Genomic DNA, 21,268 nt, shown 5'->3' with positions numbered 1-21,268 from the left:
GCTGTACATTCAACACTTTAAATAAAAATATGAAGTATACTGTAGATGTGCACCTTAGGCACTCTATAGAAAAAAAGTGTCAGTGCTACATAAACAGACCTGAATTTTAAATTTGATTTTATAGAAACAAAATGCTCCTTTTTTTGAATGTACACTTACAACGAATAAAAATATGTTGGATAAATATGGGGCTGCCAATGCTGATGGCCTTCTAAAAAAATACTAGCTGCCTGTCTGCATTTGTTATGGAAAAACCCCAATGGACTCACTGATCAATCCATTGCCATGTAACTAGTATACAGATCATGTGTTCTGTCTGACTTATGTTCTGTCTGACTTAGCTAACTGTATACTGGTTCCATTACTCAGAAATAATACACACCAGAGACAGCCAGGCTCCTAGAACCTTTTTAAAGGAAGTTGATAATAGCAACCTACATATTGCTATTAGCACTGGTTCTCTGTAATAACATTTAGCAGAATGCAAGATGTGAAACTTTGCTAATGATGTCTGGTTATCTAAATATCTTTAAATATACTGTTGAAGATTTGTTATATAGTTGTGTTGGACAAATGCTGATTTTTTACTGTTGGAATAGCAAGTGTCGACAAGCAGAATTTTGTCAGGGGAAGTTCAATAAAAAAAGAAAAAAAGTTTCAGATGAGTAGACATACAATGAAAACAAGCTGCCATGGCAGACATATAGGGGTTTATGTGCACCCGCTTTATCTTTAAAGAACTATCTGTATCAAGCTGATTTCCAGAAGCTTTACAAATTCCTTTTCCTTCCTTAACAATCAGCATATCTAATCTCCATATCCTGTAGACGAAATGCAGCCCTGTGTAGGCTGTTTGTTGTTACACCTAAAAGCAAGACCCTTTCAGATCCCCTCAAAAGGCAGGAAAAGCAGATGCTGGTGACATTAGTGCTTGTGAAGTGAGATGAAACAAAAAACTGTGACCTCCGCACGTGGCCCAACAAACACAACATTGGTCAACAACTCGCTAATCTGGGAACAGACAGATTGCTATTTACATTGGCTTCTTTATCTAAGAGCACAGTCCAAAGGGACACCAATGTTCAGCAGCACCAGTAACAGTTTCTGGCCAACAATAGCTTAGTAAAGTTAGGTCTTTGACATTGGGCAGCCAGACCTGTCAGGCTTGGCCAAAGATCATCAGGGGACCAAACAGGTGATCATAGGATGACTAGACCTGGACAATCAGCTCAATCTTCTGATTAACAGGTGAGGCCCAGTCAGGTGATCATAGGATGACCAGAGCTGTTAGGATTGGTCAAAGGTTTGGACAATCAGCTAAACCTCTGATAAACACGAGAGCGCCAGATAGGTGATCATAGGATGACCAAGACATGGACAATCAGCTCAATCTTCTGATTAACATGTGAGGCCCAGTCAGGTGATCATAGGATGACCAGCGCTGTTAGGATTGGTCAAAGGTTTGGACAATCAGCTAAACCTCTGATGAACACGAGGAAATGTATTTTTTTGTACATCATTCATTAGGTAGTTATATACAGGCACACCGGTATGCACTAATTCCACATGACTTCAAAACATTATTCCCGATACATTTATAAAATACCTGCCTTCATAAAATCCTTTGAGAATAAAATGTGTTCAGAATAACACCGATTACTTATTTGCTGCTCAGGTTTAGGAGGATAATTTACAGCCACGAGTACCCATTCATACATCAAATAACAAGCCTGCCACCTCGCTTACCATATAAACAGGAAGAAAAATCTTTCCTTCACATTTCGGAGGTAATTGTCATAGTGGATGACTTTTACATGTCCTCTTGTGCCATAGGATGACCACACACTCTTACATGGGATCACTGTATGTTACACCTGCCATGGTTGTTAATACAGTAGCAGCTTTCAGCATAGACCAGTAAGTATCTGAATGCCTTAGGGAATCAGTAAGGACTTTTTCCCCATTAAAATAAATTGGACCATGCTTTAGAAGGGTTTTTTTTAACCTCCCGTGGGTCAACTCTAGGGCCCGATCACACCTTGACATGCCTAAAAAACACATGTATTGCCACTATGCACAATAATGCACCATACATACACTGGTATGCAGCAATGCCATTCATTTTAAATGGCATGCCATTGTATCTGAAGAACTTACATGTGTATGTGTTGTACTGCAAAAATTTACAGCAGGCAGTACTTTTCTCTGCATGGAGGTTTGCAGCAGCCCATTCATTTGTGAATGGTTTGCTAATGCAGTGTACCACAATGGGCCCTTAGGCAGGCCATAGACGCTGTCAATTTCAGCGTTGACAGGGGAATTCCTCCTACTGAGCAATTGTCTTCTTCCAGCAGGGGAAACCAGTGAATATAGCTATAGCAGCTACTTGCGATAATCACAAGGCTGGTTGTACCCAAGTTGACTGATCGATCAAGTTGGTACGTTCAGCCCACCCATAAATGGTTCGAATCTCGGCCGGTTCATATTCAAACCGTCTATGGCCGGCATTAGGATACTGAGGCTCAAGGTATATTATTACAGATCTCTGACTTTTGGTTGAACACGATGTAATGTGTCTTTTTTTTTTTAACCTAACTATATAAATATACAGAATAAACCAAGGGCAAACATCCTTAGATAATGCCTAAGACCACTCATATATGTCCCCATTATATCTGCTGGTCTACAACTGGTTAAATAATTTGTTTAAGCTGGGGTTAACTCACAGGGGGTCAGTCTTTTCTGATGAAGCAAAATTCTTTATCTACAGATCCGTTTATTGCAATAAACTAGTGTCTTTTCACACAACAATCTGTAACGTGTTTTTACGCTAAGCTGCCATTCAGATGTGTTAGAAGGACACTTTGAAATAACATGGTGTTATGTTTGAAGAATGGAAAGGGTGAGAACAAGAGGCTGAGTCCTTGAAGATTACACGGTCTCTGTTTATTAGTAAAGTGCCCTTGCTTTTCCTATCAACTACACTGTCTACTTTAGAAGTAGACCCTTGCTTTCCTTATTAGCTGCACCACAACAGTGCAGTAATGCTATAAAGTGGGTATCACTAAATGGCGGACCGTGGTCCGTGTCTGGCCTGAGCTACTGCTCTATCTGGACCGCCGTGACCGCGCCATTTAGGTGACGCTTTTGTCCCCAGTGCTGCTGTCCCACCTCCTTCTCCTCGCTCTGTGCAAGGTAGGAGAGTGAAGGGAGGAAAGGACATGGCTGTGAACTTGTGAAGGATGGGGAGCAGGGGTCGTGTGCAGGGGCCAGTGCTGTGTGGGGGGGGGGGGAGGCATGTAAAGGGGAGCAATTCTGTGGGGGGGGGGTATGAAGGGGCAATGCTGTGGGGGTGATATGTTAAGAGGGCAGTGCTGTGTGTGTGTGTGTGGGGGGTGATATAAAGGGGGACAGTGCTGTGGGGGGGGGGGGATGTGAAAGGGACAGTTCTGGGGGGGTGACATGTGAAGGGGGAAAATGTTGTGGGGGGGGTATGTGAAGGGGGCGGTGCTGTGGGGGGGGTGAAAGGGTCAGTGCTTTGGGGGTGATATGTGAAGGGGGACAGTGTTGTGGGGGAATATGTGAAGGGGCAGTGCTGTGGGGGAGATGTAAAGGGGCAGTGCTGTTGGGGAGATGTAAACGGGCAGTGCTGTTGGGGAGATGCCAACGGGCAGTGCTGTTGGGGAGATGCCAACGGGCAGTGCTGTGGGGGAGATGCCAACGGGCAGTGCTGTGGGGGAGATGCCAACGGGCAGTGCTGTGGGGGAGATGCCAACGGGCAGTGCTGTGGGGGAGATGCCAACGGGCAGTGCTGTGGGGGAGATGTAAAGGGGCAATGCTGCGAGGGAGATGTGAAGGAGCATTGCTGTGAGGGGTATGGCGAAGGGGGTAATGCTGTGGGGATGATATGTGAAGGGAGACAGTGCTGTGTATAAGGGGGGGGGTAATGTAAAGGGAGCCAGTGCTGTGGGGGGGGGGCGTGAAAGGGGCACTGCTTTGGGGGCGATATGTGAAGGGGACAGTGCTGTGTGTGTGGGGGGGGAGGGTGATGTAAAGGGGGACAGTGCTGTGCGGGGGAAGTGAAGGAGGCAGTGCTGTGGAGATGATATGTGAAGAGGGGCAGTGCTGTGGTGGGGAAGATGTGAAGGGGGACAAGCAGCTGCACACAAAATGAGGTACTGCACAGGAAATGTGCAGGGGTGCCATTGGCTCTTAAATGTACTAAATTACAAGGTGCGGTTTCCCGCACATGGAAATTGCATAGTAAAAATGCACCATGGAGTTTCTATGCAGCTGTATTTTTAAAAAGGTGCCAGGGCCTTTTCCCAGCAGAAAACGCAGGCACAGCAGCCTATTCAAATGAATAGGCTATCGTGCCTGCACACCTGGGCGGTGATGTAAAGAATCTGAGTCATAGTACAAAAATGCGATTTGGACCTCTGCTGGAAAATGGAACATTTTTTTACTATTCGGACCGCCATGAATTTTAATTCAATACCCCTGCTATAAAGGAAACCCATTTCATTTATTACACTGCTGTCAGCAGTTCTGTACCACCCCTTTATGACATCCCACATTCCTTTCTCAAGGGTAATGCCATTAACTGTTGCCTGTAAACTGGCAATGACTGAGGCTGACCCCACCCTCTCTCTCCCACAATAACATATACAGCACTGGCTGCATGACCTTACAGTGGTGGTCTAACCTCTCTTATCACAACACACACAAATCAAAAACAAGCTTTAAAATGTTTTTAAAAATTCAGGCGTATACAAGTGAAATATTTTTTCTTGTTGTTCATAGGAAGATATCCAGCTGTCATTCTGCATATTACCAGCTGCACGCCCAGTAGTTCCAGCTCATTAGAGTGGAGCCACAAGAGATACGGGCCAGTTAGTGGCAGCATTGGGAAACAGGTGGCTGATCCCAGCCCGTTCTCTGCCTGGCAGTTCTACAGTTGTTTATGTGTTGGCTGCCAATAGGCTCATTAGCGTCACAGTTACCAATACTGGATCATCAGAGAATGCAAAATGAAAAATGATAAACAAAAATCTTCCCTGATTACCCCCACAGGAGAATCACACCCTCACCTGATTAGAAATGCTAATGCTATGGCGGCACTAAAAAAAAGTAAAATTCAACTAATTAAGCCTCCTTTTCCAATGATAATTAAAGTGTACCTGTTAGTCATGCTTCTATTTTATAGTTTGGACCAACATTTCAGAGCACGGGTTTATATCAGACAGACTTTTCTACCTTCACTATTTTTTATGAGCATCTTGTCAGCCTAGTTGTATCTGCACTGGTAAAGAAGCAAAATTATAAATAAAAACGGTCTCACACACGTATTATAAGGTTTAAAAATTGATTTCAAAGCAAATCAAAATCCAAAACTTTTTGGCAATTTTATAACCCTCCACTTTATTTAGCTTATGCAGGTAATTAGGGGGGGGGGGGGGTCCGCTTTAACAATTATAGTTACAATAATACTCTGAACACCCATATCATTCTTCCCTCATTATTGCACATTTTTGTTACACTTGCTTTTAGGTCCTGGGGTGACACGCTGCTCAGTACAGTTGTCACGCTAGGACAGGGAGTTAATGGCAGGATTAACAAGTTAAAATAAAGGCAATAAAAAAGTGGCTAAAATAGAAAATGAATGCAGCCAATACATCTGAGGACTGATATGCTGCAATACTATACATTTTACTCTTGGAACTAGATATGCTTTAAAGTGGAAGAAAGCCCTTACTATAACTGTCATTAAAAATGTTCCTTCCCTCTCCTCCTACCTATCCTGCCTAACCTGTAAAGATGTTTGTACTTACCTATTTTTAAAAGAGAAGTGCCTAAATGGTAAAAAAAAAAAACTACTCACCTAGATTGCTGCAGCACAGATGCCAGCTGCAGCTGTCCCCTGCAAGCTCTACCCTAAGAACTGAGCGATTAAAACCCTGATCACTCAGTTCTCTCTTCTGCTCTGAGCAGAGAGCCGTGACTGTCAGTCACTGGCTCTCTGCTCTGCCCCTCCAGTGCTCACTGGAGCGCTGGGCTGTGAAGGGGTCGGATCGCTGTGAGGCTGAGCCAGCTGCCAGTCCAAGCTTCTGGGTAGATCCTGAACGTATAGTCAGGATATTTTCAGAGCCTGAACTGGCTAAGTGATGTGCACTGGACTTTATCCCACTTTAGCCCTCTTTCAGCTGAAAACAGGTCACAGGAGTGCAGAATGATCCATAGGAGAAGTACAGCCAAAAAAGCTTTGGCTATACTTCTTTATTCTGCTTTGGTCCGGTCACGCGATCCTGCAGCTCCGGCTTTCCTTTGTCAATGAGCGGTTGCAAGGGAGAGAAGGGAGCACCAACAATGGTCCATATGGGTGACGTCATGGCTCCCGGAATTCCCAGCCATTCTTCCCTTACACAGAGCTGCAGGATCACATGACCGGAGTGACTTGAAAATAGCGAAGTACACAAAACTTTTTTTTTATTTTTTTTATGCAGGTTAGACAAGTTAGGTGGGGGGGGGGGCATTTTAAGAAATAGTAACAGTTGGGGTTTTCTTCAACTTTACTGTGTAATTCATATATAGCAAATAATGAAGTGATCCATAAGTTAAAAATATACTGCACTAAAAACAACCATCTGAAAACTACCCTACAAATGTGAACAGCAATGAACAAAATGTATTTAATCATAGGATGGATGCATGGATTCATTCACTTTGCACATCATTGCCTCACAAAACAACCCTGAAAGTAATAAAGAATGTACTGCCTATTAAAACTGCTAAAGTATAGACAGTAATGGAATGCAAACCTATAATTTATCTCCTAGGAAGAATATAAATTTATACTGTGTCTACACATGGGATGTGGATATTGTGCCAGAAAAGCCGCATGAGAAATCTGCTGCCACCCATATGACCAGACTGAAGACACAGTGCCCCCATTCATGTCAGGACAACAATAAACGAGAACAATGCTACCCAGACACTTAGATACAACCTACATGTTAAAGCTTTTCTTACTAGGAAGGCTGATTGGAATGTTTGCCTCCTCCAACTGTTTCCCAACTGTGGAAGACTACAAAACTTCATCAGAGTAACAGCAACCCAGCAATAGGCCAGATGGCTGGAGAAATGGACTGCAAAGGGACAAACTTCAAATGCTTTTCTAGCACAAAAGGGCATTTGAGCACACACGCACTAAACCCCTCTGGTTGTGAGCAGACAAGCAGCCGCTCTGCTTGATCTAGGTTAACAGAACATTCTCTGTATTCTGATTTAACCTCATGTGTTAAAGGTGCCAACATACTCATTAGTGCTCCCGTGGCAGAGATAAGACTACAACACAGAAGGATTGCACTGCGTGAGAGAGCGCTAAGGGCTCTGCTCCAATTTAACCACCCTAAAATATATGTGCTACTTCTTGACACACACCACAATAATTTATCTAGTAAAAGCTAAATATTCATTTTGGAGAACAAGCAAAATCAATTGATAATCTAATGCAATAAATAAAACATTAAAATCGTATTTTAAATGAGATTTCAAACAAGATCTCTATTACCTCTGGTGCCGCAGGCACTGTGGAGCAATTCATCTCCAAAATTCACAACAGAAGCAGTGAAGGCGTTTTCTCAGCAGTGCACCAGCTCTGTGTTCACAATAAAGCAGACCTTTATACGTTACAACATATATTTTTCCTCCCTTCCCCCTCGCCTTTTACACAATAGTAGGAAAAGGTTCCTTATTATTAGAACAAGTAATTACCTTTTTTCTGCTGCCAGAAGGCAGGCTTTTGCTGAGGGGCGTATGCCCGTCATGAGACTACATGTGTGTACACACATGCATGCTCTCCATGTCTTTTGGACCTGCTCCACATCTGCCCACACTTGCCTTCTCAGCCCTCAGGACACAATGATTACTGTTAGGGGCTGAAGCCACCGGCATTAATCACATGTCAAAACTCCTACAGGCTTGTTGTACAAAATGTTGATCGATGGATCGACTTCAGTAGAATCAGCCTGCCCATCGATGGATCAAATCTTGGTCGGTCCCTGCTGAACCGGCCAAATTTCAATCGATGTATGGCCGGCTTAAAAGGTGGTAGCATGGAAGAGGAATCAGGGGTGGAGGGAGAGAGGGACAGGAAAATATCCTCTGGGTGAAGTTCCTCTCTAAAGTCTAGAAGGCTGATGAGTCACTGATGGAAGGAGGAAACAGGATGAGCCGATATTCTGAGTCGCTGTTAGGAGGGGGATCTGTGTGAGCTGAGCTGGCCTAGAGCTCATCCTCAGTGCTTCTTCTGTAAACCTGATGAACTTCTCCATAGTGCCTGCAACTACAGAGGTCAAGGAGGGCTTATTTTAAATTCCATTTATTGCTTGTTAAAGCGGAGTTCCGGCCTCGGAGGTCAATTTGAGCTAAAAATACCCCCGGGACAGTCAGGGCTAGTACATTCCATAATGGATAGCCTCTGAACTGTCCCGGGTCGCACTTACCCTGTAAGAAGAAATACTTACCTTGAAAATTTCTTCTCCAGCGCTGCCATCTCAGGTGTGGGCAGCTGAAGCCGCAGCGTCCCTCTTCATGTCCTCTTCCGTGATGTCGGAGTCCCAGAATGCACTGCCCTGGCCCCGCTCGTCACTTCCGGTGCAGGCGCGGCATCCCTGCCCTGCTTCTGGGCATGCCCAGAAGCGGTTTAGCAGTGAATGCCGCGCCTGCACAGGAAGTGACGAGCGGGGCCGTTGCAGGCGCATTGACTCCTGGGAGCGATGACGTTCAGCTCCCAGGAATCATCGCAAACAGGAAGTGACGGCGCGGGCCGCGGCCGCAGAGGGAGGAAGTGGAAGGAAGGTGAGTATACTTTCTTCTATAATAAGGTAAGTGACCAAAAAAAAAAATCGCCAGTATCCATTTCTTTTTCAGGTTGCCCTCAGCAAGCGGATGGCCCAAAATCGATTTTTATCAATTTTGAGGCCGGAACTAAGGTGAAGGTGGCTGTATCCAGCTATATACCGCTATTTGTGTAAAGTAGCTTATGTGCTCAGACAAAAAGCCCCAAACGCAGGTAGTGTGTTTATAAGTAGAAAGCAGACATACTGTATGTAATAAGCAACTATAACTGCTCCTGCAGAATTTCACAAACATGGATATATTTATGACACTGGCCGTGGTCTTTTTAAGTAGCAGCTGTTTGGGCACCAGAAAAATTAACTGCCCAACAAGCCCTCCAGCCAAACCACAGAAGTGTAACTAAAAAGAGTGAAAATGATCAGTAAAAGTAAATGTAAGACTCTGTACACTCCTCACACCACTTACTTTCTGAGGTGTTCCTTATTAGGCTTCTTGCACATTGCAGCTTGAAAAAACTCAGTACAGCTTTTTTTTTTTTTTTTTTTTTTTTACTGAACTAAAATACAGCCCATTAATTGTAATGTGCCTATGCACACATGCGTGCATTCTTCAGTACAAAAAAAAAAAAAAAAATAGAAAAATCTGCATTTTTTGATCAGTAATTTACGCCAAATACACGCAATCGTGCACTAATGTCCATTTACATACTGTGCAGAACAAGAACACGAGAATACATTTTCGCGCATTTGCGGGAAAATTGACGCAAAATTGCTAAAAAGAAAGCAGCTGAAAAAGTAGATGCTCAAACAGAAGTATCACGTGCAAGAGGCCTCACAAACGCAGCAAAATATTTAACAATCCTGAGTCTAAATCAGCACACAAACCCACATTTGAATGTGAAATTTGAAAAACATGGAACTCTGTTTTTACCACCCCCCCACCGCAAGATTAAACTAGGCCTTTTTCAGGAAAAGTTCCACCTTTATCATTACAAAGCAGTCCTGGAGTTTAGTAAATTTGTCTAGGCCAGAATGATGTCATCATTTCTTTACTCTCCTCCTTCACCAGTGATCAGACTGTACATTATAACTATGTAGTAAGTCACAATATACAGTACGTCACATTTGTGAGCACAGCCCAAAACTGTGTAAGGTTAGGTTCACACATATCTGGTGCGGGAAACACAGCAATCCCTGCAAGTTTCCTGCACCAAATTGCAATCGCACATTGTTTGTGATCTGCTGTGAGTATCAATACAAGTTAAGAAAACCTCAAGCGCATTTCAAATGCAGTGCGGGTGCCTGCACTGGATTGCATGGTAAAAGAACAATTGTGATTTGGCAACAGAAAAGGTGACTGCAATTTGAGCTTATTCAAAATTAATGGGCTCAAATCGCACCACACTGATTCGCATGTGAATTGCACAGAAATGCGGTGCTGTTCCTGTGTGATTCACATGTGGGGATAAACAGGATTTACAGGAGCCAGCATCTCAATCCAGAAGGTTGATGGTGAACCTACATAATGTCTTACGAAGGATGGTGCCATCCTCGACTGAAGGATTGTCAGGGGGAGAACAGTGATCTCTGTGAGAGTAATAAATACCTGTAAGAGGTTCTAAGTGTTACATTCACATATTACTTTCACGACTATGTCGAATAAACAGCACAAAGAGCAAAGTGCAGCATTCCTAGCAACAGAACAAAATCCCTTTTCTAAGGTCAGGTCACATGGATTTGTACTGATTGCTATTGGTGCTATACTTCATTTTTGGACTATTTAATTAAATAAGGTTCTCTTTTACAGCTTTACTGACAGCTGTATTTGATAGCAATGTTAAAAAATGATCACAGCTGTCATATTGAAATACAATGGATCATTTTTGACAATAAAGGATACAGCAATGCCCTGATGGGGGAATATAGCACGCCTGCCGAAGGAAACCAGGTACCAGCCCTCACTTTTCAGGACTGGATGTTTAAGGCCTCTTACACATGATACTCCTGTTCAAGCATCTCCTTTTTCAGCCGTAAATTTCAGGCGTATTTTTCTTATTGAAATGCGTGCATTTGCACGCACTTTCGCGCATATGTGTTTGCGCAAATTTGCGTCTTTTCGCACAATTGTATTCTCGCGTTCTTGTAAAATATGCAAATTAGCATTTTTTCAGATCAATAGTATGTTTGCTTGCGTTCATTTGTTCGCAATAGTTCGTATTTTGCGCGCATTAGGTGTAAATTACTGTCCAAAAATGCAGACTTTTCTATTTTGTTCTTACTGAAGAATGCACGGCGCCCATTTACGCGCCTGTGTGCATAGGCACATTACAATGAATGGGCTGTATTTTAGCTCAGAAAAAAAAAAAGCTGTACTGAGCTTTTTTAAGCTACAGTGTGCAAGAGGCCTAAAGAAAAAAAAAAAGAAAGAAAGAAAGAAAGAAAATAATACAGATAGAGCTCGTTAATACCAGCCCACATGTAAAAACGTGCAAAGACTGGTGTTAGTTGTGCAGGGGCAGAGCAGGTGTAGCGTTTTTCCTTGTTACAACACAATGCAATGTTTACTTTCATTTCATGTACACTGGATGTTTGCAAACCTCTTCTGAATGCTGAAAATTGACAGTTAGTAAACAAAGTAGAGAAACGTCCGTTTGACAACTTTTACATGCTACGTTTACTGGCGTTCATGAGCGTTTTCGTTTGGAAAAGTTTTTGCAGATAACAGATTTTACTGATCCCAAATGCCTACAATGCAGTATCTCTTTCGCTCTCTCTCTCCCTTCCCCCCTCTCTCCCCCCCCCCCTCACGTTTTCCTATTACAAACACCTAAAAAAGGAAAATGCATATAAAGGTTTCTACTGCGTTTAGACGCATTTCTAAGTTGTTAGAAGCATTTGGCTTTTCGAATGTCTATAAACTTCATTCCTGAGCGCATTCTTTTGCTTTCAAGAAAATGCCTCTTAACGACTATAAAAAACTCAGTGTACATGGACAGATAGATAACATAGATAAGTTCAGGGGCTGCTGAAAAATAAACCACCCAACTGCTCCTAAACGTCCGATTATCAGCAGCAGTGTACATGAGGCCTAAGTCCCCGTTCACATTAGGTCGCTCCGACTTAGGGGGCAACCTGTGAAGTCACGTGCAGCGCGACTTCGGCGTGACTTGCACGGACTTCACATAATGGAAGTCAATGCAAGTCGCCTCCAGGTCGCCCCACAGTAGTACAGGACCCTTTTTCTAAGTCGGAGTGACTTGTGTCGCTCCTATTAGAACGGCTCCTGTACTACACAGTGGGAACGACGGTGAACGACTTGTCAGGCTGACCAAGTCGCCTGACAAGTCGTACCAGTGTGAATGGACACTTAAAGTGTCACTATGGGGTTTATTTACTAAAGCTAGAGAGGGAAATATTAGTCACAATTCTGCAGAGAAACCAATCAGCTTCTAACCTCAGCTTTTTTAATTAAGCTTTAGCAATAAAACCTGGAAGCTGATTGGTTTTCCTGCAAAATTGTGACTAATTTTGCCCTGTGTAACTTTAGTAAATAAACCCCAAAATGACACCTCTTCCCAGCCTATGCACTGCAGTACTTCGCCATGCACAGCGGTGCTCCGAGTTGAGCTGTGTAAAAATGCAGCATGTCTGCGCTGCAACTCATCCTCCTCTTCTCAGGTCCCTCTTTGGTGCTCCTGGCCCCTCCCTCCTGTTGAGTGCCCCCACAGAAAGCAGCTTGCTATGGGGGCACTTGAGCCGAGTCACAGCTCCCTGTGTCCATTCAGACTTGGCCCCGCCCCGCTTTCTCCTGATTGGTTAGCTGACTTTGATTGGCTGACGCTGCTGTGTCTCAGCCAATCAGGAGGGGGAATCTCGGAGGGCTGAGGCACTTGTGGACATCACTGGACAGAGAGATAGCTCAGGTAAGTGTTAGTGGGGCCGAGGGGGGCTGCTGCACACAGAAGGCTTTTTATCTTAATGCAAAGAATGCACAACTCCTTTAAAGCAGTATTAAACCCAAAAGCAAACATTATATAGCAGCTTACCTATTCTTAGATGTAATGTCTGCATTCGTTTTCTTTTCTAGGCGGTCTTTCTCCTATTTTCATTTGGTGATCTGGCCAGTATGTCTGTTTTTCAAAAGAACAAGTTCTGTTTACAGGAATGGGACTAACCATTCAACACTGGCAGGTGTGCTTACAATGATCAGCTTTTTTTTTTTTTTACATATAAAACCTTAATACCGAAAAGGAAAAAAACAGTTTGCTGTAACTGATTATAAAGTGTTAGCTGGAATTCAGCATCAATTTTTTAGTCGAAATCTAAATCTGCTAGTACATTTACTACTACCCTCCTTCCCCAGACTAACAATGCTACTGTTTTATGTGCACCCTGTGCTCATTTATCCAGAGTGGATGCCCTTTAATACAGGAAGTTTGTTACTTGCCAGATCACCAGGTGAGAAAAGCCTAAAAAAGACAAAATGATGTAGCCATCATATCTAATGATTGGTAAGCTGCAATATATTACATATTTAGTTTGGGGGTTATTACCACTTTAAGAGCTAATGCACATGGATGCATTTGGGCACATAGTGCTAACATTCAGTGTATTTTCTTGCCCATGAATCACAGGTGTTGGTGTACAGCCGCAGTCAGCAGAATGAACAAGGGGCTGTACAGGGACAAACAAGTAGTCCTGGGTGAGAGCTGTTCACATTTAGGGCCATTCATCCTGTATGTGTGTAACCACTTAAATGTGTGATTACAGGCACACAGCCACAGCATCAAAGACCTGTCACTGATTTGTACAGGCTGTTAGCCACAGAAATATGCTGATATCCTGCATTGTACGCCTGAATGCGTCCATCTGTATGAGCCCCTCAAGCAGTGGTCACCAAACTGCAGCCCTTTGCTTGCTTTTATCTGACCCTTGGAGCAAATATTCCCCCCATTGTCAGCAAGCAATGATGGGGCACTATTCCTCCCATTGATACCAACAATGGGGCACTATTCCTCCCACTGACACCAATGATGGGGCACTATTCCTCCCACTGACACCAATGATGGGGCACTATTCCTCCCACTGACACCAATGATGGGGCACTATTCCTCCTCACACTGACACCAATGATGGGGCACTATTCCTCCCACTGACACCAATGATGGGGCACTATTCCTCCCACTGACACCAATGATGGGGCACTATTCCTCCCACTGACACCAATGATGGGGCACTATTCCTCCCACTGACACCAATGATGGGGCACTATTCCTCCTCACACTGACACCAATGATGGGGCACTATTCCTCCCACTGACACCAATGATGGGGCACTATTCCTCCCACTGACACCAATGATGGGGCACTATATCTCCCACTGACACCAATGATGGGGCACTATATCTCCCACTGACACCAATGATGGGGCACTATATCTCCCACTAACACCAATGATGGGGCACTATATCTCTCACTAACACCAATGATGGGGCACTATATCTCTCACTAACACCAATGATGGGGCACTATTCCTCCCACTGACACCAATGATGGGGCACTATTCCTCCCATTGATAGCAATGGTGGGGCACTATTACTTACATATAGAAACATAGAATGTGTCGGCAGATAAGAACCATTTGGCCCATCTAGTCTGCCCAATATATTTGAATCCTATGAATAGTCCCTGGCCCTATCTTATATGAAGGATAGCCTTATGCCTATCCCATGCATGCTTAAACTCCTTCACTGTATTTGCAGCTACCACTTCTGCAGGAAGGTTATTCCATGCATCCACTACTCTCTCAGTAAAGTAATACTTCCTCATATTACTTTTAAACCTTTGCCCCTCTAATTTAAAACTGTGTCCTCTTGTGGTAGTTTTTCTTCTTTTATATATGCTCTCCTCCTTTACCGAGTTGATTCCCTTTATGTATTTAAAAGTTTCTATCATATCCCCTCTGTCTCTTCTTTCTTCCAAGCTATACATGTTAAGGTCCTTTAACCTTTCCTGGTAAGTTTTTTCCTGCAATCCATGTACTAGTTTAGTAGCTCTTCTCTGAACTCTCTCTAGAGTATCTATATCCTTCTGGAGATATGGCCTCCAGTACTGCGCACAATACTCCAAGTGAGGTCTCACCAGTGTTCTGTACAGCGGCATAAGCACTTCTCTCTTTCTACTGCTTATACCTCTCCCTATACATCCAAGCATTCTGCTGGCATTTCGTGCTGCTCTATTACATTGTCTTCCCACCTTTAAGTCTTCTGAAATAATTACTCCTAAATCCCTTTCCTCAGATACTGAGGTCAGGACTGTGTCAAATATTCTATATTCTGCCCTTGGGTTTTTACGCCCCAGGTGCATTATCTTGCACTTATCCACATTAAATCTCAGTTGCCAGAGTTCTGACCATTCTTCTAGTTTTCCTAAATCCTTTTCCATTTGGCGTTTCCCTCCAGGAACATCAACCCTGTTACATATCTTTGTGTCATCAGCAAAAAGACAAACCTTACCATCGAGGCCTTTTGCAATATCACTTATGAAGATATTAAACAAAATTGGTCCCAGTACAGATCCCTGAGGTACCCCACTGGTAACATGACCTTGTTCTGAATGTTCTCCATTGACTACAACCCTCTGTTGTCTGTCACTCAGCCACTGCCTAATCCACTCAACAATATGGGAGTCCATGCTCAATGACTGCAGTTTATTGATAAGTCTTCTATGTGGGACAGTGTCAAAAGTCTTACTAAAATCTAGATATGCAATGTCTACTGCACCTCCACCGTCTATTATTTTAGTCACCCAGTCAAAAAAATCTATAAGATTTGTTTGACATGATCTCCCTGAAGTAAACCCATGTTGTTTTTCATCTTGCAATCCATGGGATTTAAGATGTTCCACAATCCTATCCTTTAATAGGGTTTCCATTAATTTGCCTACTATTGATGTCAGACTCACTGGTCTATAGTTGCTCGATTCCTCCCTACTACCTTTCTTGTGAATGGGCACGACATTTGCCAATTTCCAATCTTCCGGGACGACTCCTGTTACTAATGATTGGTTAAATAAATCTGTTAATGGTTTTGCCAGCTCACCACTAAGCTCTTTTAATAATTTTGGGTGTATCTCATCAGGACCCTGTGACTTATTTGTCTTCACTTTAGACAGCAATCTTAGAACGTCTTCCTCTGTAAAGACACATGCATCAAACGATTCATTAGTCATCCTTTCAAGTGGAGGTCCTTCTTCTTTTTCTTCTGTAAAAACTGAACAGAAGTATTCATTAAGGCAGTCGGCTAGCCCTTTATTCTCTTCTACATACCTTCCGTCCTTTGTTTTTAATTTAGTTATTCCTTGTTTTTATTTCCTTTTTTCATTTATATATCTGAAGAATGTCTTATCCCCCTTTTTCATAGACTGAGCTAGTTTTTCTTCTGCCTGCGCTTTAGAAGTTCTTATAACTTGCTTGGCCTCTTTCTGCCTAATCTTGTAGATTTCCTTATCTTCATTGCTCTGGGTTTTTTTATAATTACAAAATGCTAGCTTTTTATTTTTAATGATTTGGGCCACTTCTGCTGAGTACCACAGTGGTCTCTTCCTTTTTTTGCTTTTACTGACAAGTCTAATGCAATTTTCTGTTGCCTTCAATAATGCACCTTTCAAGTAGTCTAATTTCTCCTGGACTCCATGTAATCCGTACCAGTCTGATAAGGACTCATTTATGACTAATTTCATTTTTGAAAAGTCTGTTTTTCTAAAATCTAAAACTTTTGTTTTTGTGTGGTGTGACTCTTTCACAGTTCTTATATTAAACCACACTGACTGGTGATCACTGGATCCCAAGGTTTCGCCTACAATGACATCATATACCGAATCCCCATTTGTGAATACCAGATCCAAAATGGCCTCCCTCCGGGTTGGCTCCTCAACCACTTGTTGCAGAGACAACCCCAGTAGGGAATTTAGAATATCTGTACTCCTGGTAGAACTTGCTATTTTGGTTTTCCAGTTTATATCTGGAAGATTGAAATCTCCCATAATGATAACTTCTCCTTTCATTGTCATTTTAGCTATTTCTTCAACTAGTAGATCATCTAGTTCTTTGACTTGACCAGGTGGTCTATATGACACCAATGATGAGGCACAATGATGCAATGACACCAATGATGAGGCACTATTCCTCCAATTGTTACCAAGGATGGGGCACTATTACTACTACTAATGAAAATGATGCATTATTCATCCCACTGTTACCAACAATGAGGCACTATTGCTCTCATTGTTACCAATGATGGGGCACTGTTAATCCTATTGATACCAACAATGGGGCACTATTAATCCCATTAAAACCAACAATGTGGCACTATTACTGCAACTGATACCAATAACGGGACACTAATTTTCCCATTGATGCCAACAATGGGGCACTATTTCTACCACTGAAAACAATGATGGGGCACTATTCCTCCCATTCATACCAATGATGGGGCACTATTACTCCCCCTAATACCATGGGGAATTGTTACTCCCACTGATGCCAGGACATTTTCTACTCCCACCAGCTACAATCCAGCTCTCCTGAAGTTTAAGGGATAGTAAACTGGCCCTTTGTTTAGAAAGTTTGGAGACCACTGCCCTATAGATACTGATGTACTGTGCAGCACTAAAGCACTGTGATGTGAACAAGACATTTAATTTCCACAATGAACATTCATAACACAGCAAGAGACAATAGCGTTAAACCGAGCTTGTAAAGCACAAGAGGGGATTATACCCCAAGGAGCTCACAATCTAAGGTTTCATCTTTTCTTCAATGACCCAGTAACATGACCTGGTTACTTATCGGGAACATTTCTGAGAAAAGTAAACTGAAACGAATTTGTACTGCAGCGCAGGAGAATGAAGTGTTTGCAAGTTTCAATCTTTATGGCTGAACTGTGACCAAAGCAGAGTGCCGTGTCCTAGGAGATCACTGACTACAGGTCACCGGGAGCTCCTGAGATCACCTCCGTCATCTGTCAGTGCACAGCTCTCTGTTCTTCACTACTAACATATACATTGGATATACTCCTTAACGATGAGTAAAATGCATGTAAATGATCACACACAAAAAAAGAACACTGCGAAATGCATGACCTTCAAGTGCCAAATCTACCCGGGTCTTCAAGGGGGGGGGGGGGGGGGGATTATTTTTAAACCAGTAAATGTGACATTCAACAAACATTCACTGGAAGTGAACCAATCACTGTCATTTACAACACATGCATTTATGTAAAAAGTGCTCTGCATGCTATACACATATAACGTTAGGCAAACATTTAAATGTGTACATAAATGTCCGCCTGGTGCTAGGACACTGGTGACTTCTGTCACTTAGAGTCCTTTTGTTACTAGGAGGAAGATGGTTTCTGTTGTCTAGTGCTCTGTTGCTAGGACGCAGGTTATTCTACCAATTAGCATCCTTCTGTTGTTAGGACGTAGGCAGTTTCTGCAGCCTAACGTGCTTCTGTTGCTAGAATGTTGGCAGCTTCTGTCACTTACCATCTTTCGGTTGTTAGGACGCAATCTGCTTCTATCACCTACATCCCTCTGTTGCTTGTTAGCAGTTGGCTTCTGCCACATAGTGTCCCTCAATTGCTAGGATATAGTGGTCTTCTGTCACCTAGTTTCCTTCTGTTGCTAGGACGCAATCTGCTTCTACCACCTAGCATCCTCCTGTTGCTAGGAGGCAATCTGCTTCTACCACCTAGCATCCTTCTGTTGCTGGAATTCAAGCATGTTTTGCCACCTAGTGTCCTTCTGTTACTAGGGTGCAGGCAGCCCCAATACAGTGCATGCAGTGTAAAATACAGACCTCAGACCTTCTATTTTTTTTTTTTTTTTTAATCTAAATGCAGGGCATCTTTACAGATTTTTATGCAACTGTGTGCATGGGCTCACTGAAACCTATACAGCTACATTTAGATCTATTTCTTAATTGTTCAATGGATATAGATAACAGAATGCTGTGTTGGCACACCCGTTAAATGAGCCTTAAGTGTCCAACAATGAATCTGAAGAGAGTACATCCATTCAGTGCTGTCAGTCCCTACTCTGTATCACAAAGGTATTGCATAAGTCCCTGATAAGGCGGGGGGGGGGGGGGGGGTTCAGTGACATCTGATAAGGTAGGCAGTGACATCTAATAAGGAGGGAGTGACATCTGATAAGGGGGGGGGGGGGTCGGTGACATCTGATGGGGGGGAATTAGTAACATGAAATGGGAGGGGGGGGGGTCAGTGACATCAGATAAGAGAGGGGGGGGTCAGTGACATTGGATAAGAGGGGGGTCAGCGACGTCTGATAAGGAGGGGGGGGCAGTGATGTCTGATAAGGGGGAGGTAGTAACATTTGATAAGGGGGGGTCTGTGACATCTGATAAGGGGGGGTGGGGGGATCAGTGACATCTATACAGTGACATCTGATAAGGGGGGGTCAGTGACATCTGATAAGAGGGGGTCAGTGACATCTGATAAAAGGGGGGGGGCAGTGACATCTGATTGGGGGAATTAGTAATATCAGATTAGGAGGTCAATGACTCTGATTTGGGGGGGGGGGGGGGTCAGTGACATCTGATAAGGGGAGTTAGTAACATCAGATTTGGGGGGGGGGGGTCAGTGACATCTGATAAGGGGAGTTAGTAACATCAGATTGGGGGGGGGGGTCAGTAACATGTGATAAAGAGTAGTCAGGTAGTTCCAGTAACAAGGATGATGCCGGTTGGATGACCTGCATACATGAGATGCTGGCTGGCAGTGATAGGACAGCGGAGTAGACGGAGGACCCTCTCACCTGTACAATGTGTGATCTCAGTGGCGGTCATCCAGCGATCATGGCGTTTACAGCCTCCCCGGTACTCCCGCTCGGTGATCTCAGCGCTCCGGAGCCTGAACACTTGTAATAGACGGAGCTCAGCCTGACACAGCTCAGCTCTGACGGCCCCGCCCCTGTACAGCCCTGTGTGCGGAGCTGGGACGAGTCTCCTCATTACATGGGATGAGGCGGTGTACCGGCTGTGGCCGCTCTCTCCTCACTCACGGACTCCTCACCTGCCCCATGGCTGGGCACGGCTCTATCTTCCTCTATAATTCCGGGACAATACTCATAGAATGTGCCACAAACATTTCATACTTCATTCGCCTTTTCTTACGTGTGGTAAACCCGTCATGTATATGGCCGGCCCGGGGCTCCTGGAATGACCCGCTGCCGCCGGCTACAGCTACCTATAGAGGAGTCAGAAGACTAACCCCCGTGACGGGGTTATGGAAAGCCCTCGTATGATGTACGCACCTCATGCAATATACATACAGAACATGTGCAACTTCTTCACACAGCCATCTACACCGCCTCTTCTGTGGGCAGCTGCAGGCCATTCCCCACACTCCACAGCCCTGTGTGTGACACCAAAACCCACATTGCATTTCCAGCTTCCTCCTATGAATGATATTGTAGTGTGGAAACATACTGTGTGAAGAACCCCACACATTTACTTCCTGTACTGCTGTGATTGGGCACTGACTGTGTCACACATTTCACAGGGCCTGCCTTCCTACTACAGAAGTGCTGAGGGGGAGGAGTCTCAGGTGGCGGTGTTCCGTGAGAATTACCTACCCCGTGAGAATTACCTACCCCTCGTCACTTCCGGCCAGGAACAGCTGAGCAGCGCAGCAGTGCGCATGCTCACAGGGCCGGATACCTAAAGGGACAACAGAGGAGCAGACTAGTGCGCATGCGCACTAGTATGGAAATAGCACAGTGTACCGTTGAAAAAACCTACCCACGCGGCGGTTAAATAAAACAGCGGGGCTGCAATACGAATCATCTCCGCTCCTGTGCCGGTCACTTCCCTGATCTCGGCAAGTAAATATAAAATCGGCTGGCGTCTCCATGATTTATGTTTACATACAGCCGCCGCCGCTTTTATATTTAGTTGCCGAGATCAGGGAAGTGACAGGCACACGAGCGGAGATGATTCGTATTGCAGCCCCGCTGTTTTAATGTAAGCGCTGCATTCCATACAGTGCCGTGAACCGGAAGTGACGAGGGGTAGGTTTTTCTCACGGGTAGGTAATTCTCACGGAACAGCGGGGTCAGTATAGGAATCAGTCCTTGCAAGCAGCAATGTATCATGGGATATGTAGTCCTTAGACATTGAAATTCACCTTTGCGCTGCCAGAGCCATTTTTTGCATTTTTTTTTTTTTTGCACACATGTTAAAAAAAATCATTTTAGGCCTGAAGATTACATAAAACCCCAAACATTATATATTTTCTGAAAGCAGACACCCTAGAGAATAAAACAGCGGTAGTTTCAATTTTTATGTCACTTGAAATTACTGCAAAATTTCAGTAGAATTTTAGGACAAAC

At 43.8% G+C, this 21,268-nt stretch overlaps 1 protein-coding gene across 1 annotated transcript in view; it reads right to left on the bottom strand.

The window, feature by feature from the left end:
- Positions 1-19,834, bottom strand: part of BCAR3 (BCAR3 adaptor protein, NSP family member) — a 185,793-nt gene extending 165,959 nt beyond the window's left edge. Inside the window, exon 1 of the mRNA XM_082264777.1 lies at positions 19,694-19,834. The gene's annotated coding sequence lies outside the window, so the exon portion shown is untranslated. The remainder of the gene's footprint in view (positions 1-19,693) is intronic.
- Between the last annotated feature and the right edge of the window lie 1,434 nt (positions 19,835-21,268).

This window comes from Pelophylax lessonae, assembly GCF_965119305.1.
Source record: "Pelophylax lessonae genome assembly, chromosome: 8".
In the NCBI taxonomy this organism is placed as follows: domain Eukaryota; kingdom Metazoa; phylum Chordata; class Amphibia; order Anura; family Ranidae; genus Pelophylax; species Pelophylax lessonae.
Note: the sequence above shows the minus strand (reverse complement) of the source record. Positions and strands in the feature narration are given on the sequence as shown.